The following is an 18,235-nucleotide window of genomic DNA, read 5'->3' on the forward strand; positions in this document are numbered from 1 at the left end:
AAAATGGACCAGGTATTTAATTTTTTTAAATTTAATTAATACTAATGGTTAATAAGAACTAATGAAATTAGGCCACATAAATATGAGTGTAAGATTCCACAATACACTAGAGGTCTCAAAAACTCTAGAGAGATGAAAATCTTTTTATAGAACACATGTCTGGACTTATTTTATCTACACTTTCTTGTCCAAATGTTGTAATGGAATGTGGATAGTAGAAGCATTAGGAGGTCACCAATTTTACATTTACAAGTTCTAAAATTTCAGTAATTTATCATTAATAATTATTTTTTTTTCTGTAGTCTGGATCTGTGAATCAGGGGACCTTATTTCAGCTTGAGAATGTTCTTAATTACAAGTAGCGCATTCCAGAAAAAATAATAAAAATCTTAAAACACAGTTCTTTGCTCTTTTGTATAAGCATTTCTACTTCTGGCAAAAACCTACAGAAACCTCTAATAATTGTGTATTGCCATTTATTTCCTTTTCTTCTCAGCAAAACCCTATCATGAAAATACCATCCTGTAGATTCAGGTATTTTTCCTTTTCCTGGGTAAGGCTATTGTATCCATTCATGACAGTCACTGACTTTTCAACTACGTTTCAACATACTCTTTATCCCTTTTCTACATTTATAATGACCTATGTGGTCAATGAACTCTTCCTCTTTGCTGACTCTCTCAACTTAAATTACTTCTCTTAGATTTCTGGACCATATCTCAGTCTCCCCATAAGAATATCTGTATTTCCCCGTCAGCCTTTTTCACATATCACTGTTAACTCTAACCCTTCTATTTCTCTTTAATATCCAATCTCTCATTAAAAATAGCATTGCTTTCTTCTCTATTATCATTAACACCGCTTTCTTCTCTCTCCCTCAAATAATCATGCCAACAGTGGGATTAATCTCGTTTTAGAAACCTAGAGTTACTCTTCACTACACATATGTGAAAGCAAGAGTCAGAAACTACACATTCCAAGTTTGCAAATCCAATCTGTCCAAGCAAGTAATAACAATCAAAATAATTACAGTTGAAAGGTCCAAAGCAAAACAGCAAAAAAAGACAACTGATGCATTGGTCACCCTAGCAGATACCACTTGAAACAGAAAGGATAATCTATAAATAACAAAAAAAAACCCCAGTTTATAATATCACTCCCCCAGTAAAAAAAAAAAAATAAATCTAGCTTTAGTTCTGCTGGATTCTGCATACTACCCCTGCAGTTTTACAGTGCACTCACCCAGTCCTCAATGTCCAGCCCAGCATTTGAAACTAAATTCAGCCTTGTTATTGATTTAATGTTCACATCTCATTCATGCTGTGAGGGGAATAAAATATTAGGTTCAAGGGCAGGTAAGGAGACTTCTCATATATACCACAAAAACCCTGAGGTCTGTGCTCTTCCTTAGGACAGATGCACCCACCACCTGCTTTACAGCACTGCTGTGGGTGATGTAAAGAGAAGTGAAGACAGGAGAAATGGGGTTATGGAATTTTTCCCAGAAGGATAATGCCATTTCTAAGGATAAATACTATTTGTAAGCTCAAATCTTACATCTTATGGATGTACTTTTCACTGGCCTACACCCTGTCCAGTAATTTGGATGCAGAACACTTTTGGGTCAATACAGTCCGTGGGTTACCATCAGGGTAGACACTATTGGTTTCAGCTCATCCAATCAGTTTTTGTAAATTATTTAAGAGAGACTTACTTTAAAGTACAGCAAATAGCTTCTAACTAAAGCAAAAAAACACCTTGGACTTGTAATGCTTTCAGAAAAACAACAACAAAAACAAAACAGAACCAACAACAACAAAAACAAACAAACAAAAAAAACTAATCATATGAGCAGACACACTGCCTGGAGGCTTACTTTAAAATAAACTTAAGCAAAATTCAGCTAACTGTTAAAAAAAAAACCCACTGAAATATACTTCTGATATTAAATCAAGTAAGTTACATCCACTAGAGGTAGAGCTAGTACTAAGATCTAACTTAACTTCCAAACTAAGAACAAAATACAAATATATGCTTTATGTAGAGATTAATTTTTTATCAAATGTAATTTCCAAAAATATGAGAGTGAGTTTTCAAATACATATTGGTGTAATCTGTCAGGAAACTAGAAGGCTGTGTGACAGCGCACTCGTGTATTTATTTGAAAGAACAGGCTGTGCAGCAATGAGATGTCTTGATATTGCTCCAATATATATATTATATATAAAAGATCAGTATTCTTTTGAAAGATTAATAATAGTGGGTTACTCTTTAGAGAGTCCAAGTGGTAGAAGTTTATCTGTTCATTCAGCACATTATTGCATTAACTTCAAAAACATTCAGCTTTCATAATCATAAGTTTTTATGTTTCAAAGATCTACAAGTTAACATTTCCTTTTATTATGTCATTGTTCCTTGAAATATGTAAGAAATATCTGTAACTTAACTGTAACTTTGAAAAGCAGTTCCTAAAATAACTATTTTTATGTTAGTAACTCTAGCAACGATAAACAACCAGTGGGTGAACAAAACTTCACCTTTCTCAGGCTACAGTCTCAGCTCAGTTATTCACTCTATCTCCAGTCAGGGTCCTGCAGAACTGTGCACATGGATTCCTAAACCAGCATCCTCTCTCTGGGTGGTTTTGAATTGGGAATGCAGCTGCAGCCACCAGTGCTGACAGATTTTGGCTTCTTCCGTGACTTACCCATCTAGGGCCAGCTTGGAATGAAGATCATCTGTATTAGGGGGATCCTCAAACTCCCAGGAAGAAAGATCAATACTCAAAAAAGTAAAAATAAATTAATTACTAAATAAATAAATAATAATCTTGGCCACTGAGAAGAATATCAAGAGGCTAGCTAAAGGCAAGTCGGTACCATAGATCTGCAGGAAGAGGCTTGTTGCTGACATCACCAATTCCTCCTTCTCATCTGAATGGTATTACTCATTTCAATGGCATCATTGTAAGACTGTGATCAGGTCTTCAGCAAGACCTGGTAAATGTCGTCAAGCTCTCTTGTTTCTTTACAGGTTGTTCTAACATCACTGATTACTGAAGAAGGGAAGAGCTACATTTACTCAGGAGTGTTTTACCTGAAAACACCAGGTTTCACGGATTAATATCTATAGCTGTTACAACTCCCTAGCTTGAGATGACATCACCCATAAGCTTTGTTCCTGTTTTCATGCAGAATGAAGCAGGAGATATCTACTGGGATTTCTTGTTAGCTCTCACAGAGAGTGACAGAAACACTGTGAAGCTCAAAGCATGTCTCATGGAAGGAAAAAGGACTGAGAAAATAAGAGAGAGAAAACTGAAAATCTCACAATTTATGAAGTGCTAATTAAGAGCATTTAAAACAACTTCCACTGGCAGCAAAACCATTCATATGAGGTTTGGGAAGTTGTGAAACAAACAGCTTAAACAAACTTGTGGTTGTTCCTGCCATGAGAGTTTGCAACACAGTGAAATGCCACACCAAAACACAGCTAAGCCTTAAGCAAACTCACCAGTCAGTGCCTAAAATTTCCTTTTCATTGAAGAATCTGTAAAGAGTAAGATAAAAGGATACATAAGGGAAAAATACACAATTAATTAGATTCACAATTGATTATATAATCACTGAGCAATACCTAAATTCTAAACTTAGACCAAAATAATTCCTCTTTCTTAGCTCCCATTCATACAAGGCAATTTCTGAGGTAATTTTCCCCAACCTGAAAATTCACTTTGGCAAATGCTTAGAATGCAGGATATAGACCTAAACTCAATCAAGGCATGTAAACTGATGACTTCTCTATTTAATCTGTGAAATAAAATACAGTAGATATTCATAAAGTTCTAACAGCTGTACGCCCAAAACTTACATGAAAGGCTCACTTAGTTCTGTTTAACTTATTATACTTCATATGAAATAAGTAAGTAAGATTCAAGTCATAAATGGAGAGCATAATATTCTAAATATGTGGTTGACTTGACCAGGATTCCAGAACTATTTATTTGGCCATCATGTTCTTGTAGCAGAGCACCAGATGTAAGAGAAGGGACTGAACTGTCCTGGATGTTACCACCTGCTTTAAGCCAGCAGTTCTGGAACTCTTACAAGTATGGGAATAAATCCTTTTCATCTAGTTCATGTGACTAATTTCTCACTTTTGTCATGCTTTTCTGTAGGATATGACATGCTTTGCTCTCTTTGAGTAAGTGAGATGCAATGGTTCTTCAATGTGCAAAGAAACTCCACATCTTTTCATATTTCTGCTGTGATTTCATTAATTTGTAGGGTAAATTGACACAGTTAGAACTTGTTTTTACTTAAATTTTCAGCTGCCTTGCCAGGTATGCCCTTGATTATTTTGGAGAATTTATTGGTTTACAATGCACATTTAATGATTATTTAATACTTTATATATACCTTGATGAAAGCAATACATTTCCATTCCCTAAACTGTCATCTTCATGTGCAGTAAGGTACAACCACTAAAAGAATTCAAAAAAGGAAACCATTTTGAATAAAAAAGCCTGTTTACTTAAACTTCAATGGTTTAAAATCTATTAAAGAGTTAAATAAGACAGTAGCAACTCCACTTATGTTAGTAATAAAAGCTTGATTTTTTTTTTTCCTTTAAACCATTCAGGAAAATCAAAGATCTGAAAGGTACAATAATACATGATTTATATACATGAATATATATGAATATATGTCAAGCATTCATCCCTGAGATTATCAGTAATCTCATGGCAACAGCTTGGGGCTAAAGTCAGGGCAAGTTCCAATTTGATGTGAGTAGAGGAACACGAACTCCCCTTTGGCTGACTGTGACAACCTCCCTGTGAGTGCTGCAGAGCTCAGGGCTGCAGCTGTCATGTCCTGGGCATTTTGGCCAATTCATGCAGTGAGCTCTGCATCTTCCACTCAAGGTACAAAAGATGTTTTCTTCAAATAACTTCTGTAAGGATTTATGGATGCTCATGCAAACCAAGAGCACATTTTAATGTAGTGCTTGGTATGAAAGAATGAAATACACTTGTATATTCACAGTGCTTAGCAGCAATATGAAGTCATTGACACATGACAGTCTGGTGGGATGATTGCAGGTGATGAATGTTTAAATTGTTTTACAGATGTGAGAAAAAAAAGGTGGAAAATACATCTTTTTACTTCCCATCACACATTTTGAATATGAAAGAAAATACAAAACTCTAAGGAAAAGATTGGATTTACAAATCTAGCAATTCTCTTAGTGAATTCAAACATTTTTCAGTTTTTCAAAATACTTAATCTGAATTTATGTGAGATAGAGATCTATGCGTCAACCATGAAACTATTTTACATCTTATTTCCATTGTTTCTGATGAAGCTGTCTACTAAATGAGAAAACTTTTAACATTACATTTTCCTGCAGTAAAAATTGAAGCATTTAGATGTCACTGAAGCAATTAGATAATGTTCTTCTTGCCTGTCTTCAAGACCGAAATGTGTAAATTGATGCTTAATGAGCACATGTCCAAATTTATCTTAGCGGAAATGAAAAAACAAAAGTAATAGCCTGTCAAAGACAAAAACAACATTCAGGAATTGATGAGAGGTGATCTGTTCTACCCCTAAAGCATTGAATGTTTGTTTTTCCCCTTTGATAACATTAATTTATCCTTATTATTTGCATTGTCTACATTTTCTTTTGTCTTTACACCAAATACAACAATCATTGACCTAACCTGTCATCTGCTGAGTAGAAAACTATAAGCAGAGAAGGTTGCTCAACTGGATCATTCCATCTGCTGAGATGAGAAAAGTATCAATACAATATGCCTTTAATGCACTGAAAAATAATGTTATGAAAGCTAATTTCTTTCTTTAGTTAGAATTCTGATACATTCTGTTTTACTTCCAGATTACACCAGACAGTATGCATTTCTAACAGATCTGGTCTCCCTCTCATGCCAAAATACAGAAAAAAATGTTAAACGTACTCTTTAGAGATACTTAACTACAAATAAAACAGAGAGCACTGCAAGGTTTTCATATAACTCCATAAAAACATAATTCCAGTACTATTCATATATTTCTTACATTTTCAACAGATGAAAAAATATGTTTAATTGAAAAATAAACAAAATAGAAATAGCTTTCTCTTGCATAAGCCATTTCAGACCAGAATTAGGCTGTTTTCTAAACAGTCCATAAACAGCAGACTAATTCCCATGACAAGATGCAAACAAGACATATCCTCTCTTTCACTGCAAACTTTGATGAGAATTAAAAATGCTAAAAAGGTACTAAAATCTGGTATCCAGCACTAGTGAGATAGGCTATCTCACTATATAGTGTCTAATTCATATATAATTTACAGTTTATATATAGTCTGATCCCCTATAATGTTTACAATACAGCCATTAGCCAAATTTTCTGATCCATTTCTAACGTTTTTCTGCAGCTACTGTTTCTGTGAGAAACACCAGCATCTTCTCAAGAGCAGAGCAACAATCTCCCTTCCGGCTCAGCTGGGTTCATGCAATCTTCTGTATGGAATCTCATAACCCCACATCTGTACACATCCTGCTAAGAAGCATCCAAAAAAATCTGTGTTGTGGTCCAGAAAAGGGGAGTTGTTGTCTTTGAAAGACAGGACGAGAGACACTGAGAGAAAATAATGAATAACAGTCCTGGATCTGTAGTAAAACCATCTTTTCCCATTCCCTCAAGGGTGCCAGAATTGTAGCTCAGTAAAGCTATTTCTTTTCTTCCCATTGCTTTCTATTGAAATTAATTATTTCAGTCAATTTGTGTGGAGAAATAGGTCTTGAATTCTAACATGCTTCAATTGGGAAGTGCTTCCCAGGCAGAATTTATATACCCACATCCAAGTCAAGCAAAAAGATGCTTGAACTATAGTCTAGCTCTTGGTTACCTCTCACAGTTATGTCCTTTTTTTAATGACAAATCAAGAGAATAACTATATTCTTATTTATTTTTTTTAAAAAAATAATAAAAATTTAATATTCCCTTCAAAATATAGAATATAGCTGGTTTTTATAAATATTACCAGCATTTTCTAAGTTCCTACAGATATATTTAGATAACCAATAAACTTATATGTCTCTACAGAAATGAATATATGCATAAATAAATAAATGAATATGAAGTATATATAAGGGTAACTAGAATAAAAAAATAAAAATCAGAGATTTGATTTTGAAGGGAAATCTGAGGTAAAACTGTTGTTTTGAACTCCTTCCTATTTTGCTAGATAAAATACCATTACAGATACATATAAAAATAAAATTGCCAAGAATAAAAAAAATCTCTTTCCAACTACCATAATTTTTTTACAAGTAGAGATGAGAATTTTAACCTGAGCAAAGAAATTATCCTTCTGCTAGGTCTTAGAGCAGATAATCTCAGATACTGCAGCAGTTTTCAGACTTATTCAAGTGTGTCCCGTGATACATGATCTCCTCAGTAAATATTATGACTGACAGAGAAAATGGGGGGTTTTTACCTATTATTATACAATGAGTAAGAGAACATATATTTAGCTTTTTGTAAGAAATTATATTTTAGTAGTAGAACTTGAAATTAATTTTATGTAAAATGGTGCATCAACTCTTGCTGAGTTTCTGTCACCTTTTAGCTTCACTACTTCATTTCTTATGCAATCACTCTATAGGGATTTCTCTCCCAGTATTGTTTCTGTAGTTGTTAGTTGACAACCTATTCATCTCCCCACTTCCAAAACTGAGGCCAGATGCTGTTTGCCCCTGGATCACACCACAATCAGTGTTGGAGCATCCAGCCTCTTTGATATTTTTTTCTGCCTATAGTGATAGCAGGCTGTCATAAGAAAGGACTGAATGTGGCATCACATAGTTTCTCTCCTAGTAAAGCAGCTCAGACCCAAAATCGAGCACAGTGATTTTAAACTTCAGATATTTACATTGCAGGACATTCAGCATCTCCTCTAATGAGACTCACCTTCTCTTTGATGTGGTAATGAAAATATCAGTCTTCCCACAATTCTACATGCAGCTTCTCCCACTTTGAATTAGTTACTGAGCAATGGAGATCAAACTCTCAATTCTAGTCTCTGTAGCAAATTTCTAGATTTGTGAAGGTGGATAATAAAAAGTGCTCTTCTGAATGCAGTTTTGCCTTTCAAATTCCATTTTACATGCTAGCTGCACACTAAATATGACTGAAAACAGGAAGTTATGCCACTGGGCATAAATTCTGATTAAAATGGCATGTTTCTCATGATTACATAGGGCATAGATACACTGACAAATTAGTAAGTAGTTTTGGTTCTTTTAAGCACATGCACAAATATTTTTGAGCTCATTTGCTTCCTGAATACAAAGTTGTATAGTAGTTGCTTACAGTGGGTATATAATTCCAGCTGCCTTTCCACACAGCATGGTGAAACTGTACAACTTGTGGATGAAAACAGGAAAAATGATTACTTTGGATCAAAGCCCTCCACATTTTTTCTATGGTAAGAGCATAGGAAAATTATGTGATGTTATACTCCATTCATTAGTATCACGTTTTCTCAGTAGTCAAGTAACCACTTGTTCCTAAGTGGATGACTGTGCCAGCAGCATTTTTTGGACATAAATTAAATGCATATTTAACACTTAGTTCTGCGTCACTTAGAATGCTTTCCAGAAATATTTCAAATAGTAAGTTTAGGAATGCTAATTATGTGTCATTCAGCATTACAAAATGTATTTTTCAGCAATTACTGTCTTTAAATATTTAATCCAGTTTTACCCAATATTTGGAATAGGAAATAACTGAACAATCTCATTTTCAGCCTCAAAGTATTGGCAAAATTAATTTCCTAAGAAAGCTGCCTATAAGATCTTAATAGGGCAATAGCAGTCCTACCCAGATATGTGCCCAGCTGGCTCCAGAGAAACCTTCTAATTGGTTAAAGCATTTCAAAAGTCAAGAGGAAATCTAAATCAGATATCCAAAAACTCATAAAAGATGATGGGGTTCATAGTCTGACTGAAGTACATCTGCACCAATGCACGCCACATGGACAACAACCAAGAGGAGCTGGAAGTCATTGTGCGTCTGTTGCCATCACAGGAACAGATCTGGGCTTCTCAGTACAAGTGAGACATTGAGGGGCTGGAGCGAGTCCAGAGAATGGCAACAAAGCTGGTGAAGGGCCTGGGGAACAAGTTTTATGAGGAGCAGCTGAAGGAGCTGGGGATGTTTCACCTGGAGAAAAGGAGTCTCAGGGGAGATGGTCTGGCTCTCTACAACTGCCTGAAAGGGGATTTCAATGAGGTGGGAATAGAGCTCCCAAGTAACAAGCAATAGGCTGAGGGGAAATGGCCTCGAATTGCACCAGAGGAGGTTTAGATTGGACAGCATGAAAAATTTCTTCACCAAAAGAGTTTTCAAGCACTGGAACAGGCTGACACAGGGAAGTGGTTAAGTCACCATTGCTGGAGATATTTAAGACACGTAGATGTGGCGCTCAAGGACATGGCTTAGTGATGAACTTGGCAGAGTTTAGTTTGGATTTCATGATTTTAGAGGTTTTTTCCAACCTAAATGGTTCTATGATTCCTTGGACACAGACATCTTCCCAAACATTTCACACAGAAGAGTTTGGCACAGAAGAGAAATTACACTCAGCTGTGGCCAAAAGTGCTTAAGAAAGAAGGGTGGTATTAAATCTCAGATGTTTAACAATTTTGTTGAGCTATCCAGAAGTGATCTTATTCATGCTGTTTTATTAACTACTGACCAGAGTACACAAATACTATTGATTAGTTAGTAGAATATTAAAAGGTGATTTCTGAGACTAAACACAGCAAGTCTTGTTTCAGACACCAAGCATAGCTGACACTTCAAGACTGTCAGGTATAAGTGCATGGCCTAGAGAAGACCAGGATTCACTTGGATATTTAAGATGCCACTGGACGTCTCTCTCCCTAAGCATTTGGATTGAACATTGAACTTTTACTTTCTCAATTAATTCTTTTTATTACATTAATTTTTCTTATTGTTTCTGTCTGACATACTTAATTATTCCATTATATTTCTTAACTAATTTAGATATTATTAAAATTTTATTATGTTCTTATCCTAAGTGGATTCAGTACATAGTTTTAATATTGTTTCATCTCCACGGTACTTGATAAATTTTCCAAATGCCAAGTAGTCTATTTAACTATGTCAGTATTTTTGTGCATATTCAAAGACACCCCTTGTGAGAAACGCTTATTTTAGGAATATTATCTCATACAAATTTCATATTAGCAACCTTCCCTGCTACTGCCTCTAATCCCACTAAGAACATTTTGAATATATTCCATCATTGTCTGTGCCTCTTGCTACACCTGAGAAGGCATTTGATCTCATACAATATGTAGCACTTGCTATTGTTCTAAAAATTGCCTCTATTGGCTTTTCTGTGTGAACAGTTTCTGAAAATTATGATGGTTGAATTTGTGGTCAAGTCAGTCATTCTGAGAAAGCTCATAAAATCCCGAGAGACTTGCAAAGAACAATCAATCCCTACATCAGGAAGCAAAAAGGAAGTGCCAACCCAGTGGAAATTTATTTATGACATGTTTGAAGTCTGTTGAAATAACAAAACGTTGGACTTAACCATCAAACAGGGCATATACAAAGGCAGTGAAATTAAATCTTATTTTCAACAAGGGAACGTATTCAAGTAACTATTAAAAAATTGATTCTTTTTTATAAAGTCACTCCTGGAAAAGTTAAAATGAAAAGGTAAATGGGATCATATAAATTACATTAGGCATCAGTGAGAAACTTTCCTTGTACTATATCCTTGCAGGAAACTGGCTAAATGTAGCCCCTTGGCGCCAAGGAGGTCATGAGCTCTGCGTCAGTGCTAATTCATTTTTTCTGACCGCATTGTGTTGGGAAATCCTGATTCCCTATGCTGAAGTGTAAAACAAGACTTTGAACTCTATGGGATTATGCATATAATATGCCAAACTTTAATGAAATTTCATTTCCTTAAACATGCAAGGAGTGTATTTACGCAGAAAATGTTCCACGTATCAGTAATTATTTTTTTTTTGCAAAAGTTTCAGACAATTTCTCTTCTGAAATGAAGATTGTATTTGGAACTAAAATACTTAACAAAATGCTATTCTTTTCTGTTATTTTTTTTGTTTTTCTCCAGAGATATAATCCCGATTACCCAAATTAAAACATTCTTAAAGCAAAAATAGCCTTTAAACTAACCACCTTTCAAGAATCTGTCAATGGCAAACAGGTATTCACCAGAAAAAAAAAAAAGAAAAAGAAGAGGATAATTCTTATTTACAAGACCACAAAAATAATTAATCCAAGTGTAAGCACAGTAGAGACCAAAACTACCACGCCAAGAGGCTTTACCTCCAAGTCAAACTTGCATTTAAGCCCTAGTTTCTGCTTAATAGAAGACAGTCTGGAACATAAGTCCTCAGAAGCTGAACATTATATAGATATCTCAGCAATTAAACACCACAGTTAAAAACCTGCAAGTTGTATTTTCCAGATAAATCAATAGATGAATAAAAGTGACAAAGACTGTGATAAAATATTCTCAAAGGTAAAGGTTCATCATGCTTACAGCACACGTCCCTCCACAGACCACCTGCAGCACTCTACTAGCACTGGCTCTGAGTATGCCAAGCTTTAGGTTATATAGTGAATGTTGTTTAATAAATATGTTGTTTAATAAAATTGGGGATAATTCTGGAATGTTTCACTTCAGAGAGAAAAAATAATGCTCTTTTCACCCAATATGCAACTAATGTGCATGTGTAGAAAATGGCTAGAATTCAGGACACTGTAAACCAGCTTTACAAATTTTCAAATCTTTGAAGACCCTCCTTGAAGACTACCAACAGCTCTTCACTGCTTCACCTGCCCCATGAATCAGTGTGCCCCATGAATTAATGTTTGTCTAGACAGAGCTGTGTTGAACTACTTCTAATCTATGCTCAGCTTCCTCTATAAAAGGTAATAGGAAGGACATGCAGCAAGTAGCCCTAAACAAGTCATGAGAGTCATTTTTTCTCTCCACTGCAGGTACTGAGCTTTGCAGAGTCACACCTGCAATGGCATACCAGGCACACTCCTCCTGCATCCACTGCCACCCACAATCAGTCTTCTGAAATGGCTCTTGCAGAATCTGGGAAAAAAGGGATGTCTTAAGCAGCAGAGCACAGAGATTTAGATAAGGCAGAATATCTTTTCCTAGTGCTAAAATGCTGTGGCAGGGTATACAGTAGGACACATAGTAGTTCTAAGGTTTTGGACATATATCAATCACTAGAAAGGAGGAGGGTCAATCCCACCAAAACATGTATAAACTGTAAAGTCATTCTAGGTGGATGAAGTATAGTTCTCCACCATGGCAAGAATTGTAAGTCTAGGGGATGTTAAGGAACAAGTTGGCTGCTAATCACATGCAGGAGGTGATCTCTTTCTCTCCCTTGTGTGGCACTTGCATGCTGACAGGCAGATAATAGCTGTCACAAATAAAATAAAAATTTGCAAGCACCCCAGCCCTTGGTGAAAAAGTCATGAAAGCTTTTGTTGTCAAGGTGTCTATCCTCTCCTTTCTCTGAAAACAGTAGCTAATACCTCTTGAAAAAATAAAAGTCTAATAAAATTTGTCTCCAGTTGCTTGTGAAAAGGCAGTAGTAGTTTAGAGCTGTTGGCTCTTTTCCACAGTGTCTTAAATTCTGCCTTTGGAAAGCAGATTTTCTCCAAGCTCTTTGGAGAAGAATAGTTTCTCACTAAAGTCAGAGCAGTAACTTCTACTAATAACCAGTGTACATAATGAGTTATAACACAGCCTTTATCCCTCCCAGGCATCATTGCTTGGTTCTTGCGAGCAAGAAGCCATTTACTATTATATTGTATCCATGAGCTGTCCAAGAAGGACATTCGGGAAATGTTGGGCCACAGCAGCACAGGCAAGGCTAGCTCTTTGTATATTTGTACACAGAATCATTTAGGTTGGAGCACAATTCTGAGGTCATTGAGTCCAACCATTAACACAGCACTGCCACATCCACTACCACACCACATCCCCTGCACCAAGTGCACAGGTTTGTGAACGCTTCCAAGGACGGGGATTCTCCCCCTTCCCTGAGCATCCTGTTCCAGTGCTTGACCATCTTTTCAGTAAAGGAAGTTTTCCTAATATCCAGTACCTAAACCTCCCCTGGCACAATATGAGGTCATTTCCTCTTGTGCTATTGGTTGTTACCTGGGACAAAAGCACCTCCGGAGAAGAGACCGTGAACATACACAGAGCATGTCTTTTGGTTGGAAGAAAACAGAGGAGTTTAAGCAGCACTGTGTACAAGATTTCCTTCCCAGAATCAAATCGAACCAGCAAAAAGAAGTTTTTGAGTCCATGGAATGAAAGTTTTAACTCTCATCACAAAACAAGGCATAAAACACTCCATTGCTCCACAGCATGTTTAGAGTGTTTAATACAAAACACAAACTCCACAGCTGGAACAGAAGGGATATGACTTATGTTTGAACTGAGTTAGGGATATTAAAAAAATAACTTCTATTTCTGGTAATGTGATCAGGTATTTAAGCTTATATTCCTTTAGGAAAATACGTAATTGAAAACCACAAATTATACTGTATTCTAATTTTTTTTCCCCCTTTACTTTTCATCCCATTTTCCTAAACAGCTGCTACCAAACTGAAATGGCAAAACTCTTGAGAGCACCTATCCTATTCCCACCCATTATCCATGTAGCATATGTTACATACTGAGCTTATTGTACCATCATTAGGGGGGTGCTTTCCCTTGCCACGTGTCCATAATCATTAGCTGTCATTGTGCAGATTTTTAGCATCATTATTTAAAAGTGATTCAAAATACTACTCTTATTTGGGCCAATACAGGTTACCTCGTGCAAACAGAGCTTGTTCTCTTTTTTATCTAAAGAATCTTTTTGTTTATTTGTTTTAATTTCCTTGCAAAGGTTGCTTCAGCTTGACTTCTGGCAATTCTAACCTCTTCCTACTTTCTCTGACCTACAAGATAAAGCTCTCTTTCATGCTGTCTTTAGGGCAGGAGTGAAGAGGTACTTTCTCAGGTCAGGATTCATCCAGATAAGCCTGGAAACCTTTCTTTGAAGGGTCATGGGTTTGGGGTGTTTTGCATTTTGATTTGCATTCATTTTCTGCATTTGAGTCCTTGAACAATTTAGTTCAAGGTGATTAAATCAGTATACTGGAAACAAATTTCTCTTAACATGTCATTTTGCTTTTTTCATACTTATATTTTCTACTGATATTTTTGTCTGTTTTAGCATCTGGAAGTATTTTTTTAAAAACACACGCTTAGTAATTCTTATTGGTTTTCACTATACATTGAATAGATATGTATCCAGAGCAAATAAATATTTTATAAAGATGTGCATGATTAGACATATCCTCATCTAGACACTGAAGAAATAACACATGCACAAATGCTATAAAGGGCATTTAAGCACACGGCAGTATTGCAATGCAGCTCTCCACAAATTCAGGGTTTGTTTTGCTCCCTCATATTTACAGTATAATGTTTATTCTCCTTTAAGTGCTATATACAATTTGAGACCTGGGCATAATATCCCTCTGGAAGTTAATGACTGTGCGCAAGGGCTGCCACTCACACATCTTGTAGGTCAGACAAAACGCACATTAGGTGTTGTCCCACATCCCGAGGATGTTATTTGATGTGTCAACATTACAGTTTTTCTTTTTATTAGTCCCAGGAGTTGCACTAATTTTGACAGCTGCTAAACTCGTTTCCCTGCATTTTAAATTTTCTAAGGCAATCATCATAAAGGGACAAATCCTGCTTGGCTTTGCAAAGGAGAAAGGCTTTGCGCAAGCCTTTTAAAACGTGATGAAAGCAAAATGATTGTTAAGACTTTATGGTTTGTTTGGGTTTTTCTTTCCATTCAAAGCAAGGCAAAGTACTCAGGCAGTGATCTTTGTTCCTCTTTTTCCCTCCCCACAGCATTAAGAAGGAAACTACCTAAGCCCTGACCTTTAAAAGTACGTATTCTGACAGTTCTTAAACTAAGGATAAGCATTTGTTTAATTAAACTTCTGAAGACAATTACAGAATTAAGTCATTAATGTAAGTATTTAAGCAAATCTCTTTTGAGAAAATCTGTTACCCTTAAAATTCAATTTATAATTAAAGTGAATATAAATATATTTTTAATGGAAATAGGAGCCATGTTTATGTTGCTGCTTCTCCAGAATGTATATTGACTTAGCTTTTCATATATCTCATACATACTTTGTGAGAGATGTTGGAAAAACCCCCAAAAGAATACAAAAGCTCACTAGTAGACCTTTTGTTTTGAAGGTGAGTAAAATGGGAAGAGCAGGAAGAATTACATCAAAGGATGCTGCCACTGCAAGAAAAGAAGCAGTATATTTAGCCAAGGAGATTTGTGATATGCATTTCAAAGGAGGAACAGAAGATGTTCATCCTTCCAGAGGATCCAGCATCCTTTCAGATAAAGCAGCAAGTAGAGAAAGTGGTTCAAAATATGGCTAATGAAATTAAGCACCTGAACTACTATCACAAGCTAAGCTCTACACTGCATTCATTTCTTGCAGATAAAGGATTCTTTTCAATTATTATCCAAAAAGCAAGTCTAGAAGCAAGTTTTAAAGGTCAGAATCTAAAGGCATTTCATATGTTGTCAGAGATCTTACTTCCTGTTCCATTTTCACCTCATGGAGCTATTCAAAATCCTGATATTCACATGTGAACCAAACCAACAGGCTGGTTTCACAGAAATTAACAATCCTACTTATGACCAGTCCTACGTGTTTTATTTCTCATTATCCCATTCTGATTTGATTGGTAACAAATTCAGCTAATTTCCCCAAACCAAGTCTGTTTTGCTCATGAGGGTACCTGCCTCATGAGAAAGAGCTCTGCCAGCCCTTAACCCACAAGATTTTTGTTGTGTTTTCTCTCTCCTGTCCAGTTGAGAAAGGCAGTGATAAGGTGGCTTTGGTGGGCGCCTGGCATCCAGCCAGGGTCAACCAACCGCACATATTTATTTGCAGTACGTGAAACTTCATATGCTTTCTAAACTGTAAGAAATACATCAAGTTCCCTTCTTTGGCTTGTAGCAATCTGTCCTTTGAGAAACAAAGAAAGACTCAAAAATCAACTCAGAGAGGAGAAATTAAATGCAATAAATATCCCAAATCTTTGCTTGTACAAATTCTACTGAGTAAAGATAGTAAGTGCAGTTGTATTTAAAGCTTCCCAGTAGAGAGGAGGAAGAAATTACAAAAATTATGGTCAAAAGGTTTTAGGTGGCAATACTGATTGCACACAGTCTGATGAGAAATGCTATTGAGTTCTGATAAAAGCTGCTTTTTTTATTTGTTTGTTTGTTTAATTGAAGATACTTTTCAAAATTTACGTAAATTATCATGCCTGCCTATGAGCTAAGTTATGTTTTCGGTTACATACTGATACATTGTGATGACATCAAGATAGTGTCATCAGACAGCAGTGTGAAGAAGTTATCTGCAGGCGACACAACCTGGTGCCAACAGCTGTATGGGGTTAACAGGAGTAGATGCCTCCTATATGTGTTGCTCTGTCAAGGTAAACTACTTATCCCATAGCTGACTTCCTTTGAAACCAAGACTTAAGGCAAATATTTGATTTTATTTCACCTATTGGGACTCATAGGAAGATGGACTAGAATTTCCCTCTTCATGTCTATGACTTCATGAAGAAATAGCTCATGCTCCTTTGCACTTTAAAGTTACACCATAGCCTTATTCAACATTCACGTGCAAATCTCCTCAACACCACCATTACAGCCATGTCCTGAGATACTGTCAACTTATGGCAGAACTGAAAGCAGAGTCAAAAAAGACTTAAAGGCTATTTTAAAAAGCTTTTCTTTAACAGTTCCCTTAAAGGCATTTCCTTCCATTGTCTTTTGAAAGCTATGTCAACTGTCCATTGTTCTCCATGGACTGGGCTGACAGCATGATTTTTATATGTGCCTAAATTTCAGCATTATTTTCCATTTTCAATGACATTTAACTTCCAAACTATTCAAAGACATAACTCTCAGGACTGGGATTTCAACACTTGTATGACTTTGAAACAGGTTTTATGGAGTGCTCTGCTACATGGGTACAAATCATAAGCCAGTGCTGAAGAACACCTGTTTTCCAAGGGACAGCAACATTTTAGTGATTTCAGATCATTTTTTTCCCAGCTCCATGCATATGTATTTTCCACAACAAATACTTCATCTCTTCAATATCTGTACTGAGCTAGACTAGTATCTTGGCAAATTTGGATTATTTCACCATAGTTTCTAATTAAGTAAATGTATTTCATCTTCAATGCTTTTACTAACCTTTTCCTTCTGTCACATGTTTCTGAAGTACTTTCATGTGTTTTTAAAAATCATTATAATCTCTCTCCCTCTATGCTTTATGGCTTCTTTCTAGGTCATTGTTATCTGAAAATATGCTACATATTCTTTTTATTCTGTTATTCAAGATATTAATTAATATCAAGTAGTACCAGTTTTAAGTTAGATTATTCAGAAATACTATTTAATAAATTGGCATTGCAGCAGTAATCTATTTCCTCTCATAATTCTGGGAAATGCAAACGTTGGTTTGATTATTAACATTTTTTTCTCCTCCTGACCGCATATTTTTGATACAATACTCATGATTCCGAGTGATTACAAGTGGTAAATCTGAGGCAATCTACCACAATTCTGAAAAGAAAATGCTAAAATTGTGTTTGTCTGCCATTATTCTTTATTTTTGTCCTCCTTTATATTTTAAGATTCATATTTATATTCTGTGTCCTGTAAGAAGAAGAGGCTGTGGAAATTTGAAGAATCTCCACAGATACACAGCCTGTAACAGCAAACACACTGAAAGATTGGCTATGATCCTTATGGGTCATTTTTAACTCATGACATTCTATGATAATTATATTGTATCTTGTAAAAGTAATTTGCCTTCATTGCTCAGATACAAGGTAATAATAAAAGGATAATAAAGACCAAAAATTTTAAATGAGATTATGCATTTATCACATTTTGTCACACAGTTAATTGTATCTCAAAATAGCTATCCAAGAACAGACATGCTCCAAACCTCTTTACACATTCAGAATTTCTAAAATTTTAGTACAGAACATTAAA

Source organism: Pseudopodoces humilis, chromosome 6 (genome assembly GCF_049639895.1).
Source record: "Pseudopodoces humilis isolate 2021_Gansu_Grassland_sample_001 chromosome 6, ASM4963989v1, whole genome shotgun sequence".
Taxonomy (NCBI): domain Eukaryota; kingdom Metazoa; phylum Chordata; class Aves; order Passeriformes; family Paridae; genus Pseudopodoces; species Pseudopodoces humilis.